Source organism: Pan troglodytes, chromosome 8 (assembly GCF_028858775.2).
Source record: "Pan troglodytes isolate AG18354 chromosome 8, NHGRI_mPanTro3-v2.0_pri, whole genome shotgun sequence".
In the NCBI taxonomy this organism is placed as follows: Eukaryota; Metazoa; Chordata; class Mammalia; order Primates; family Hominidae; genus Pan; species Pan troglodytes.
The window spans coordinates 36,872,074-36,886,211 of record NC_072406.2 but is presented as its reverse complement, the minus strand read 5'-3'; the positions used below and the strand labels follow the sequence as shown (position 1 = coordinate 36,886,211).

General features: G+C 39.4%; 1 protein-coding gene across 5 annotated transcripts in view; it reads right to left on the bottom strand.

The window, feature by feature from the left end:
* Positions 1 to 14,138, bottom strand: part of KIAA1217 — an 854,498-nt gene that overhangs the window by 669,541 nt on the left and 170,819 nt on the right. For 4 of the 5 annotated variants that reach the window (XM_063781488.1, XM_063781487.1, XM_063781491.1 and 1 more), the window contains exon 2: positions 2,631 to 2,720. The exons of the other annotated variant lie outside the window; for it this stretch is intronic. The gene's annotated coding sequence lies outside the window, so the exon portion shown is untranslated. The remainder of the gene's footprint in view (positions 1 to 2,630; positions 2,721 to 14,138) is intronic. 5 annotated transcript variants of the gene reach the window in all.

The window sequence follows — 14,138 nt, the reverse complement described above, 5'->3', positions numbered from 1 at the left end:
CATGCTCACTTCTCAGGCCTCTAATCTCTCCTTCCTATGCCCTCTCTCATCTAAAGCCCTGGCTTCTTATTTCCCTGAGAAAATAGAAACAGTCTGAAGAGAATGTCCTCCAGCACCCACCACCAGAAGCATTTGCCTACCTGGAAGTGGCCCATGTAATCAAACCTTCCTTCCTGTTATGTGGAGCAACTGGCCATGCTGTCACCCAAATTAAAGCCTCCACTGCATACACATCCCTTTCTTCCTCACCTAAGGGGATTGTTCCATCAATTCTTCCTTCCTTCTCCTATATTATCATTTTCCTCTATTATTGGATCATTTCCAAGAGCACACAAATATGCAACTCTTTTTACCATCTTAAAAAAATAAAACTTTCTTTCCCCCACCTCCTACTTTAGCTAACTCCCTGATTCTCTACTCTCTTTTATACAGAAACTCATTAAAGAATGGTCTTAGAAGGACTAGTTCCAATCTGTCTTCTCCCATTCTCTCTTGAATCCACTCCAGCCAAGACATCACCCTGTTGGACTACTGATACAGCTTTTGTCAAGGCCACCAAAGGCCCAACTTGTAAATCCAATGGACGATTCTCAGTCTTCATTGGTTTGGTGTGTCTGCAATGTTTGATATATTTAATCACCCCTTCTTCCTTAATATGCTACACTTGGCTTTCAGAATCCCTCACTCTGCTTATTCTCCTCCTGTGTCACAGTAGCTCATTCTCTTTTCTGGCTCTTCCTCATATCCTTGACCTTCAAATGCTAGGATGCCTTGTACTCTGTCTTAAAGAGTATTTCTCATCTCTAGCAACACTCAATCTCTAAGTCAGAGGCACTTAACCTAAGTCACAAGGTTAAAATGGAGATAAGAATCATCCGGGAGGTTTTTAAAAATGCCAAAGTCTGAGATCCATCACAGACCAATTACAGAAGAATTTCTAAGGGTGAAGGTGGGTCTCAGTTGAGAACCACTACTTTAAATGATCTCAACCAGCCTCGCAGCTTTGAACGCCATCTAAGAACTGTTAGCCTCAAATGTATGTCTTCACCACAGATCTTGCCCAGACTTTCATATCCAACTGCCCACTTGATTTCTACACGTGGATGTCTAATAAATACTTCAAACTTTACAATCCTAAAACACATATCCCAATTCTACATGTTCTAAACTTGTTTTTGCAGTCTTCTCCATGCCAATAAATGACAACTCCATCCTTCAGTTGCTCAAGCCAAAAACTTCGGAGTCAACCCGATCTTTTTTCTCTCATACCCCAAATCCAATCTGGAAGAAAATTCTGTCATTTCTACCTCCAAAATAGTTTGAGAACCTGTCACTGCTCAACACCTCTGCTAAGACCGTCCTACTCCAAACCCCACCACTTTTCTCTAGACAGATGCACCTCCTGCTCCTTACTTCTTCAATTCATCGCCCATATATTATCCACTCAGCAAGGCTTTGTCTGACTATGCTGTTTAAAACAGCACCCTCTCCTCATCACTGCATGTCTTCTCCTCATGCCTGGCTTTATTTTATTCCAATGCATTTATCACAATCTGACACACTACATCTTTCACTTATTTGTGTATTTATTCTGCTTCTCTCTCAAAATACAGGCTCAAGAGGGCTTCCCATCTGAAATAGAACCTCGAATGTGAGCAGAGTAGATGCTCAGTAAATATTTACTGAATGAATGATTGAATCTTCCATATCCTAGCAAACAAATCCCTCTGGAAACAAAATCATTTAAATGAATCAAGAGACAAATAATAAGATCATTTTAAGCAAGACAGAACAGCTAACCCAAACTACTGTCAGAATGCCACTTTTTGATACTGTCCGCTGGCTTCACAGTAGAAATTTTTTTAAAAATCCATTTTGGTGCATAAGTATGCCTCCATAAAGAATGTGCTCTATGTGAGAAGCATGTTATTTCAATAAAAACCATGTCTGGGTTTTTTCTTGCCATGATCTAACTCAACGTCTCGCACTGCTCAGAGCCAAACTGTCTCATAAGTCGGTCTTCTTGTTTTAGAGCCTCCCTGCCAAGAAAAAAAAGCAGAGGGCATTTGTGCCTCTTTACTGTGACAATACGCATCTGTGTTACCTGGTAACTTCTCTGCACTGGCTGTTGGTTCAGCTGAACTGTGTGCCCCGGGCAATCCTGCTTCTGTGGTTCCTCTGTGGGAGCTTGACAAGAAAGAGTGGAAAACCAATGCCTGGATGTGGTGCAAATTAACATTTTCACTGTGTCCATGAAACCCTCTGTCATGAACGTTGGCATCACAATATGAATCTTTTATGTACCTGTGCTCATTTGGTATATGACAGAACAGATGCTAGCCAACTAAGAAGAGAGATTTTAAAAGCCTATGTTATATTCAAGTGTCAATTGGTAGCTAATGTTAAAGCTTTTGAGAGTGAACATTTATTCAGAAGCTATCAAAGAGAATTGGCTTCCCGATTTTTAAAGACACACGTTGTGCATATCTGACAGGCAAAATTTATATGGCCCATGGAAACCTATAAATATTCTCCTAGGGAAACTGGAATTACTTAAGGAAAAACTACATTAACCAAGGCAGAATACACTGTTAATACAAACATGCTGATTATGATGTTGTCTCACTCACCCACTACAGGTGTTCGATGTTTCTTGCCATAGAAAGAGTTTTGCTCATGGGTGGTGGACAGCATTAAACCGAGGGCCCAAGGAAACAGTCCTAGAAATGTTAAAAATAATAAATGGACTTTAATATATTAGGACAAATAAAAAATCAAATTTCTCCTGCAGATATGAAATACTGTATGAAATAAAATGGACAATCAAACAGGATGTAGTAATATGGCTGTGCTTCTGAGGTCCTTTGGTCTAATGCCTGGGAGAAGACAGCCAATGGGATCCTGGCCTGATAGGTGAGTACATCTCATTAAAGTCTTAGAAACTTCAGTATCACTTAAAAAGAACAACTGGACAAGTAATCCATTCATTAGCCAAAGAAAACGCAGCTAGTGACACATGAGTTTGAGATTATAGAAACTGTGTGCTGAAAGGGACCCTAGAAATGATCCTGTCACACTAATACAACAGTTTTTAAAATGCAGAACTTTTAAATGTTAAAAAAGAAGTTGGCGGTGTCAAGCCACTTAATGGCAGAGTCAGTCTAACTTCCAGTTTGAGGGAAGCGTAAGTCAATGTCCTATCTGCTGCACTATGACACCGCTCACCCTAAACCTAACTCTTCGTAACTCACCCTTTATTGTTGTCATCAAATATAGTTGTAGAATTTCATGACAGTCTCAGCCCTAAGCATATACAGCTTTAAATCACACCATTTATTTTCTATTGGAAGAAATGTAAAACTTTCAAAGTCAAGAAAAAAAAAGCACTGAATTATAGATTCCAATTCAACTGCTGCAAGATGGCTTTTCAAGAAAGAAGAATTTATGAGAAAGAAAGGCATGCAACATGGACACTGGGCTAGAATTGTAGAAGATGTGTGTATGGCCCATGTTTGTGGAAGAGTGCCATCCCAGTAAAATTGACTCTGAAGCATAATCATAAATCATGCTTTATATCCACTACTGTACCATATAAAACTGGAGGTGCATTTTCTTTTTTTGTTTGTTTTCCATTTTTTATTTTCAATTCAGTGGGTACATGTGCCGCTTTGTTACATGGGTATATTACTTGATGCTGAGGTGTGGGGCATAAATGATCCCATCACCCATAGAGTGAACATAGTACCCAACAGGAAGTTTTTTCAGCCCTTTTCCCATCCCTTCCACCCTCCTTATGGAGTCCTCAGTGTCTACTGTTCCCATCTTTATGTCTATGGGTACCCAGTGTTGCGCTCCCACTTACAGGTGAGAACCTGCAGCATTTGCATTTCTGTTTCTCTGTTAATTCACTCAGGATAATGGCATCCAGCTGCATCCATGTTGCTGCAAAGAACTTGATTTTGCTCTTTTTATGGCTGCATAGCATTCCACGGTGTATATGTCTCAAATTTTCTTTTTTTTTAAAATTATACTTAAAGTTCTAGGGTACATGTGCACAACATGCAGGTTTGTTACATAGGTATACATATGCCATGTTGGTTTGCTGCACCTATCAACTCATCATTTACATTAGGTATTTCTCCCAGTGCTATCCCTCACCCAGCCCCCCACCCCCCAACAAGCCCTAGTGTGTGATGTTCCCCTCCCTCTGTCCATGTGTTCTCATTGTTTAACTCCCACCTATGAGTGAGGACATGCAGTGTTTGATTTTCTGTCCTTGTGATAGTTTGCTTAGAATGATGGTTTCCAGCTTCATCCATGTCCCTGCAGAGGACATGAACTCATCCTTTTTTATGGCTACATAGTATTCCATGGTGTATATGTGCCACATTTTCTTAATCCAGTCTATCATTGTTGGACATTTGGGTTGGTTCCAAGTCTTTGCTATTGTGAATAGTGCCACAATAAACATACGTGTGTATGTGTCTTTATAGTAGAATGATTTATAATCATTTGGGTATATCTCCAGTAATGGGATTGCTGGGTCAAATGGTATTTCTAGTTCTACATCCTTATAAAGCCTCATAAAGCATGCTTTATATCCACTACCATACCATATAAAACTGGAGGTGCATTTTCATGGGGAAAACTTTTTAGAACAAGTTGAAACAGTGGTTAAAATAGAGGCCAACCACTCTTTTCTTGGATATCCTGGAACCCAACCAGCCAAGCTTGTCAAGGGTTATATTCTGCACCTATAAAATTATATTTTCCCAATGCAATATATTTTCTGTTATTAGTTACCTGCCTTCTATCAGAGTCCTGGTCCCTTGCTCCCGTTTCTATAAACAGGGATCTTAGAACAGTTTCCTCTTTCCTTCTGATATGGTTTATATATTTTTCCCCTCCAAATCTCATGTTAAAATGTGATCTTCAGTGTTGAAACTGGAGCCTTGTGGGAGGTATTTGAGGTATTTGGGTCATGGAAGCTCATCCCTCATAAATGGCTTGGTGCCCTCCTTGCAGTAATGAGTGAGTTCTTGCTCTGAGTTCACATGAGATCTGCTTCTTTAAAAAGAGCGTGGGACATCTTTCATCTTTCTCTTGCTCCTGCTCTTGCCATGTGATATGGCAGCTCCTCCTTTGTCTTCCACCATGACTGGAAGTTTCCTGTGACCTCACCAGAAGCTGAGCTGATACTGGCACCATGCTTGCACAGCCTGACAAACTGCAAAATAAATCTCTTTTCCTTATAAATTACTCAGCCTCAGGTATTCCTTTATAGCAGCACAGAAAAGACAAATACCCTTTCTGTCTGATTATTTGTAATAGTGACTGGTAGAGATGCCAAAGATAAAATCAGGATGCTTTAGTGAAGATTAGTTGTTCTTAATTCTGGCTGAACATTAGAATCAAAAATACGATATTTGGACTCCACTCCTAGATAAACTGGTCTGGGGTATGGTCCCAGCATCAGGTGGTTTAAAAAAGATCTCCAAATGATTATATATATGATTATAGCATTGTTCTAGATTAAGGAGATATGAGCAAAGATTAGGGTATCATGAAGGGTATGAAGTGAATTACAAAATAATAGCATTTTATAGGTAGAAGTTACATGTGAGAGTTTAGGGGCTATAATTTGCTATAGCAGTGAGAAACTGATGCCTAGAGATGTTAAGTCAATAAGGTCTCAGCGCTAGCTAGTTGCAGAGCCAGCATTCTGGTCACTTGAACTTGTGAACAAACTAAATAGTAAAGAGTTATCCCACGACATCTGAAAGAGAGAAAAATAATTTAGAATAGAAATAAAATAAAGTGACAGCTTTGCTCAGAAAATATAAAACATATGGTATTCAAGAGGTGAGCACCATACCACCATTCAAGGAGGGATTATTAGACAAATCTGTGATGACTCAGCCGATTAGTAGGAGCTGTGGGCTGGAGGTGTGATAGCTAACCATGAGGGGTGAATGTCAGGATAAAAACAAAACGTGACTTGGTTAATATCAAACAGAATCCAGGTTTGGGTGAACTACAGAAATGATATCATAAAATATTGCATATATTTTTTCTATGTAAGCAAAGGATACATTAGATACATTTGCCTCCTATGTAAGCAAAGGATACATTAGACACATTCTTACCATGTGCTTGGCATAGGCTAAATGCTCAGTTCATGACACATGCCACTTCACTTCACTGATGAAACAATGCAGAATCCATCTGAATTGGGCTTTGTTGGTCCATAAATTTGAATGCCTTACTGTCGTGCTACATGTGTACTGATATTTTCCTGACTTACAATGGTGAAACATTGAAATTTTGTACTCTGCACTTACCTAAAGTGAAGAGTACTTTCTTCAATTCTGAGCATTGAGAGATAGATGGCGAGTGAGACAGAGGGAAAGAGGGAAAGAGAGAGAGAGAGAGAGAGAGAGAGAGAGAGAGAAACAGACAGACAACTTGTAGGGCCAGAAAGACAACAGCAATGGGCCTCTCCTTGTTTTTCCTTCAACCAAAATTGCGGAGGATGAAATCAGTAACAGAAGAGCTGATGATGCCTTGTCTTGGCCCTGGAAAACTCAAACATTGCTTAGATCCATTTACCTAACTATAACTCATTTATCCGTCTTAAAATTGGGAGTAAATTACCTAACTTATGAGTAAGGCAGGATGCAGTATGTTCAATGGCACAGAGTAATGCTTCATCTAGCATTTTCATGGAAGAGGTAGTCCACATAAATTCATTTTTAAGATAAATCACATTTCTTTAAGAGCCACCTTTCAGAAAAATATTCTAATTGAATTATTGGTAAAGAATATTAATGATAATATCCTTTTTAAAGGATATACCAAACATAATTTGATTTTGTTCTTGAGAACATGGGATTAAGAGAATGAATAGCAATGTTCTTATTTAAGAGTTGTGATGCTCTGAAAAAATATTAAGGTATGGAAAGTTATTTGTCCCTAGGTTTAATGATCCCAGATTATTGTCCTTACACTGTGTTGATGTGATCTCTATTTCTGGTATCAGAATATCCTGCTTCTAACTTGGTTCATGTTTTTTACATAACCTCTAGCCAGTGAGATATTCTATATTTCTAATTGAACAAAATGCAAGAGCTTTTAAACAGACTTTTGTCATTTCTTCCATTTCAGGCTGTTTGATTGCTTATTCTGGGCTTGTTTCATTCCAAAAATACGGGAAACCTGACCTCTAAATGGGTGAGCTGCCAGTGTTACATGCTTTTCATGGTGAATACTGAATGTCAACTAAGGAAAAACTCCGGGAAGAAAAATTGAAACTATATCTCCATTCCTATTCTAAAAATTAAGTGTATATAAATTTATAGAAACTGTTCACTGAGTTACTGTCATTAGAAATTAAACCCTCACTTTAATTAGCTTGTTTTTCCAAGATGTTATATTTTCACAAACCTTGTATTCCAAACCCTAGAAGTAAGCTCGGTGAGCTCATAAAAGTGCTTAGGCTACTGATCAAGGCAAAGCAGCTTTGCAAATAAAGAAGCAAATTAAAAAAAACACAATTAATTAACTTGCTAATTGTTTTCCTTAATGTGAACACCAGCTAGTGGAGATACATTTGTGGTGGTAAATGAAGCTCTCTGCAGTGTTGGCAAGGCTCGTGTGGTGCAGTCTTGCAGCAGGCAGAGGCAGGGGGTCCTCAAGATGCAAACGGCATGCTTAGCCTCTCAGTTGCTTTTTGTTAGTTTGTTTGTTTTCTTTCTAGAAGCTGTGAGTGAACTTGTTCTCCTAAAAGTTGAGAATGAGACTCAGCAGTAATGTTTAAACTTCTTTCACATTCTATCTCTCCTAAGTCTTTTAAAATCTATTGGTCCTACCCAGGTTCATTCTACAAGAGCTCTCTTCCTTTCATCTATTCCCATGACACCTTTGCCTTTGCCAAGGTGATGACGTTCACTTTTCTATACTTGTCTTGTCTTTCCCAGACCCCCTAGTCTCACTCTGCTGCTCTAACAATTTCTGACCACAAATACTTGCAATACCTCTTCTGTATCAAATGTGGGGAGCGGAGTGTTTTTTCCCCAAATGGACAAATGCATCATATAAAGATTCATAAACATAGAGGTCGCTTGATCTTCTCAGAAAAGCTGAATAAAAATGGAGAAGAATGGGCCTCTGCTGGAAGAAAGGAATTTGCAAGTGCTTAGAGACATGATTCAGGACTCATTGGCATTAATCCCTGGTCCTGGCATGTGGGTGACACTCTATGCATGCTGTTTTTAATGGGAAATTTGAAATGACACGTTGGTGATGCTATTATTACTCTTGATGCTATGAGCAAATGGTTTTAGTTGCTACTGATTTTTCATAGTACTTCTTGAATCTGTAACAATCTGAGGTTACAGTTAGAGTCTTGAAAAGACGTCAGTACTGAAGGAGTGGGAATCAATGTTTCGTTCAAACCCCCATACTTAGAAAGTCATGGTGGATTGTAATTGATCAATTTTGGTGGTGACAGGGGTAGAAGGGGGAGATGTTTGGGTAAATCCTAGCCAATGATTTAGAAGAAGTGACAGAGTCAGCATTCAGAGAAGGGGAGCTGGACTGTGCTGATGGCTTTGTAGTGGTCACAGATGAAGAGCAAGATCCCAGTTCCATCAAAGAACTTGACTAAAAATCAAGAATGAGGACAGAACTTCCCTCTTGTGGTGGGTCATAGTGGGGGCCAGGAAGGAAGCTGCAGCTTATGGAGCTGCCTTAGAAAAGCAAGACCCCAAACCGCACATGTGGTTTGTCTGCAGAGTAACAGTTGGTGGTCAGTACCTAAAAATGGGGTGGAGGAAACTAGAGACTGACTATCTCTTCTATTTGCAATGTAAATCCCAAGCTGTAGAGCAAATGACTCTTCAGCAGATATTCAAAGCCTAGAGCTTGGCAAAACTACGACAGTAATCAAGTGACTAGGAAAGGAGGCCACACTATAGATGAAAACTCCAACCAGTTAAGACAAATAATCTTTCCAGAAAAACAACTCTGGGAGTGTTTCACATTCATTCCTATGAGTTTCCTCTAAGATACAGAAAACAATATGAGAAAGGACAGAGGAAAGTACGCAGCTTTGTGGAAAAAAAAAAAAGAAAAGAAAAAGAAAAAAAAAAACCTAGGTTCAAATTCCAGCTTTTTCACTGCCTATTAATAACTGTAGCCATGTGACCTTAGTCACATATTTAATTTCACTTATCCTTGGCTTCCTGAAATATACCATAGGGATAATAGGAACAACTTCAGAGGACAGTTATGTAAAAGCAGCTGGCATAAACTCAATTGACTTAGGGTGCTGATGACATAGCAGAGAAGACTGAGGGAGAGCCTTGATTTTGTAGCCAGACTGCCTAAGGGTGAATCTCTGCCTGTTGCTACCAGTTGGGAAAGTTCCTTAATTTATCTGTGATTCAGGATTCCCATTTATGAAATGCAGATATTAATATTACCTACTTCACTGTGTTGTTATTAGAATTAGGTGATTTAAAGTACGTAAAACTCACCTCCCTGCTTAGCACAGAATAAACAGTAAATAAGGTAATGAGCCCTGGCCAGAGATGGGCTAAGTACCCACGACCCTGGCTGATGTCACCATTCCTTATTGTTGCCTTGTCAATTTCCCGGTGCTTCTTGAAGTGTGTGTATTTGGTGAAAGTAGAGGGTGGGGACTGATTATGGCTTGACTCAATATGGCCTTTGTTAAGATGCCTAGAGGCTAAGAAGATCTAGAATATGAAAATATGGAATTTGAAACTCAAAGTACTTCAAACCCCAGGAAATCACAGTCTTTATGACCAAGCAGTGAGCAGGAAAAACAGAGATGTTTCTGCCTCCAGACACATTTCCACCTCTGGATATAGTCAGCATCTATTCCCTCAGTGGTTTCACTCTGGATGTGTGAAAATCCTCACGTGTTCCTGCATAGAGAGTAACTAATCAGAAGGAATGCTAGGGACAATCCAGCCCAGCTGGATTTTACCTACTTTTTAACGGGTAGATAGCTACATTGTTACTTTAAAATATATGCTACTTAAGCAAAAAGCTACATTTCATGTTCACGTATTACCCTGCAAATGTATGTACTCTGAACCAAAAATATATTTATGAAAAATTGGGCTTAGCATTGCTTCAACAAAATTTGTGTTGTTAGAAAATTATTTATTACAGTTTACATATGCTGGCGGTATTTAAGGAAGAATTCCTTTCTCAGAATGCGCTCAGATGTCAACAAGATATTAACTAAATATTGACTAAAAATATTTGTTTAGAAGCAAGACAAATACCCAGGAACTTCCTGGGAATAGTGTCCATGAAAACATTTGATAGGCTCACAAATAATGAAATCAATCATGTGGAATTCTTGGCGGCCGTGGTACTTGTCTTACCAGTGTGGCAACCATAACTCACTCTCTTTCTTCTCTCCCACTCAAGAAACTACCTCAGAAGGTGAGATGGTGAGAGTGACATCATGGGGCTAAACTTATCTGCGTTACAACTGTAAGTTGTTTGCAAACGTCAGGACTTTATTTCTAGTAGCAATAAATTATCTACCTCACGACCGATTGAGACATGCCCATGTATAAATAATGCAGTTTAGAAGTCCCATCTGGTCTGATCTTTCCACTTGTAGTCAATAAAAGAGATGCTCAGACAGCATAAATAAATTATCCGAGGTCACACAGCTAGCAAGCAGCAGCATTGCCACCCACTTGAAACAAGTCTGTTGACTTGAATCCAGTGTTCCTCTCACAGAACACATCACGTTTATTTCAGCGGAGACCTAATATGTTATTCAAGTGAATAACAATTTAGTAGTGCTGGATATGACTCACTTTTCCTTCAAGACGTATACCATCTTCCCACTGGGAAGAGTCATCTATTTTCCATACTGCTGCTAGACCACTTTTTAACAGGTAGATAGCAACGCTGTTACTTCAAAATATATGATACTTATGCAAAAAAAAAAAAAAAAAAAACTACATTTCATGATTGCACGTTACACTGCAAATGTATATACCCTGGACTGAAAACACATTTATAAAAAAAACGTGCTTAGCATTGCTTAGACAAAATTTGTGTTTTTACAAAATTATTTATTATAACAGAGAATCTTTAATTCCAATGACAAGACTGCCTGCAGCAATGTTTAATATTCATTCACTTTTATTCAGGCAGAAAATTGACATCAGAACAGGTCTATTTTTATAAAAGATTCTAGTTTTTCCAAAGACAAGATACTTTTTCAAATATTCAAAAATATGGGAAAGGATAGCCTCAACTTGTGATATCAAGTGATAACATTTTATTAGCTACTATATCCAATAAAGGGATTTTGCAAACATCCTGACAACGCAGCAGGCCTGAGAGCCAGGAGGCTCTGCTAACAAGAAGGTTAGACAGCCCTCAGGCCCTGCCATGTGTCCTAGAGGTTGGTCACAAGAGAAATAAGAATCTTCTCCCTGAGTGAACTGACAGCCATTTATTTGCTCAATATGCACGCTGCAGATGTTGGAAAATGTCATCCTTCAGAAGAAACAAGGAGCTAACCACTGCATCTTTACCCAGGCTGACTGTCAGGAGAGTCATGATTTGGTAACAGATGGACGAAAAAAAACATCTCCATACAAAGAGCTATACAGGCAAGGACAGATTCTGGCAAATCTCTTTGCCTGTCTTTCTTAGAGCCCTGGGCACAATGCAAGCGCTGAATTGAGTGTCACTGTGCCCTTGGGTCAGGAAAATCTTGGCCCAGGCTCTGCTCAGCCTATTTGCTGGTCTGTCTTTGAATCCTTCATGCCAGGCCTGGCTTAACTGAGTAACCGTACATCTGGGCTGCTTTCCTGGCAGCAAAGAAAACCATGTACCCAGGAGTTATTTTGTGGGTTGAGAAGGGGTAAAAAGCAACACAAAGACAAACAGGGCTGAATCATCAGGAAATGCAGAACCATGTAGAAATGTGTCCTGAGATCAGACGAGATCGGGCACATTCAGGGTGGTATGGCCGTAGACCTGCTGGGAAAACTGGCTAGCCATATTTAGAAAGCTGAAACTGGATCCCTTCCTTACACCTGATACAAAAATTAATTCAAGATGGATTAACACTTAAACATTAGACCTAAAACCATAAAAACCCTAGAAGAAAACCTAGGCATTACCATTCAGGACATAGGCATGGGCAAGGACTTCATGTCTAAAACACCAAAGCAATGGCAACAAAAGCCAAAATTGACAAATGGGATCTAATTAAATGAAAGAGCTTCTGCACAGCAAAAGAAACCACCATCAGAGTGAACAGGCAACCTACAGAATGGGAGAAAATTTTCACAACCTACTCATCTGACAAAGGGCTAATATCCAGAATCTACAATGAATTCAAACAAATTTACAAGGAAAAAAACAAACAACCCCATCAACAAGTGAGCGAAGGACATGAACAGACACTTCTCAAAAGAAGATATTTATGCAGCCAAAAAACACATGAAAAAATGCTCATCATCACTGGCCATCACAGAAATGCAAATCAAAACCACAATGAGATACCATCTCACACCAGTTAGAATGGCAATCATTAAAAAGTCAGGAAACAACAGGTGCTGGAGAGGATGTCAAGAAATAGGAACACTTTTAAACTGTTGACGGGACTGTAAACTAGTTCAACCATTGTGGAAGTCAGTGTGGTGATTCCTCAGGGATCTAGAACTAGAAATACCATTTGACCCAGCCATCCCATTACTGGGTATATACCCAAAGGACTATAAATCATGCTGCTATAAAGACACATGCACACGTATGTTTATTGCGGCACTATTCACAATAGCAAAGACTTGGAACCAACCCAAATGTCCAACAATGATAGACTGGATTAAGAAAACGTGGCACATATACACCATGGAATACTATGCAGTCATGAAAAATGATGAGTTCATGTCCTTTGTAGGGACGTGGATGAAATTGGAAATCATCATTCTCAGTAAACTATCGCAAGAACAAAAAATCCAAACACCGCATATTCTCACTCATAGGTGGGAATTGAACAATGAGAACACATGGACACAGGAAGGGGAACATCACACTCTGGGGACTGTTGTGGGGTGGGGGGGAGGGGGGAGGGATAGCTTTAGGAGATATACCTAATGCTAAATGACGAGTTAATGGGTGCAGCACACCAGCATGGCACATGTATACATATGTAACTAACCTGCACATTGTGCACATGTACCCTAAAACTTAAAGTATAATAATAATAAAAGAAAAAAAAAAAGAAAAAAGAAAAGTGTCCTGAGATCGCACCAAAGAGAAGAGCTCTATAATGTATGGCCAACTTGTGTTGTCTCTGCTGTGACATGAGGGCTTCTGGGTCTACAGAATGCAAAGGTCTGGAAACAGTGCTGCCAAGCTGGGAGAGTAGCAGGTGAACAAGCGGGCAAGAGGGAGAGGCATCAGAGGAGCTCTGATGGCACCTTCTCTCCCAAGCAGGGGTAGGGTGCACGGTGGGATGGGTCCTTCCCAGGAGGGGGAGATAAGCCTGGGAAAAGGGTACAGCTGCCCTCCAGAAATCAGCAAGATTAAATACATCCTCTTGACCATCTTGGCTCCCATAAGGGAGGGGATTCCTTGCTCTTTCGTATAATAAATTGTGGGTGTACTAACAGGAAACATCATGTCTTTAGAAAACAGAGAAAGTTGCTAAAATACAAAATTTTGTTTTACTAAATTTTCACCCACTTTTATTAGAATGCTTTTGAATCAGTACTGTAGAATCATCTAGACATAACAGAGGAGTTCTCCCTGAGGCTTGATCAACCTGAAGCAACTATGATGATGGCAGTTCAACAGATAAGCAACTTTCATTGAGATGAGAAGGTTTAATATCATAAGCACGGCAATATCTCCCCCCGACATCACACATCATAGAATGCAGCCACCAGCAGAATCCTATAGGGTTGTGTTTTTGCTTTGCTACAGCAGAGGTTACTTTATTTTATTTTTGGAAGTGTGTGAAATAATTTGATGTTTGTATGGAAGAAGGAATCTCCAAGTATATAAAATCATGAGAAAAAAGAATACAGCATATGTATGTTCGAAGCTGAGGAGGTTGTTGATTT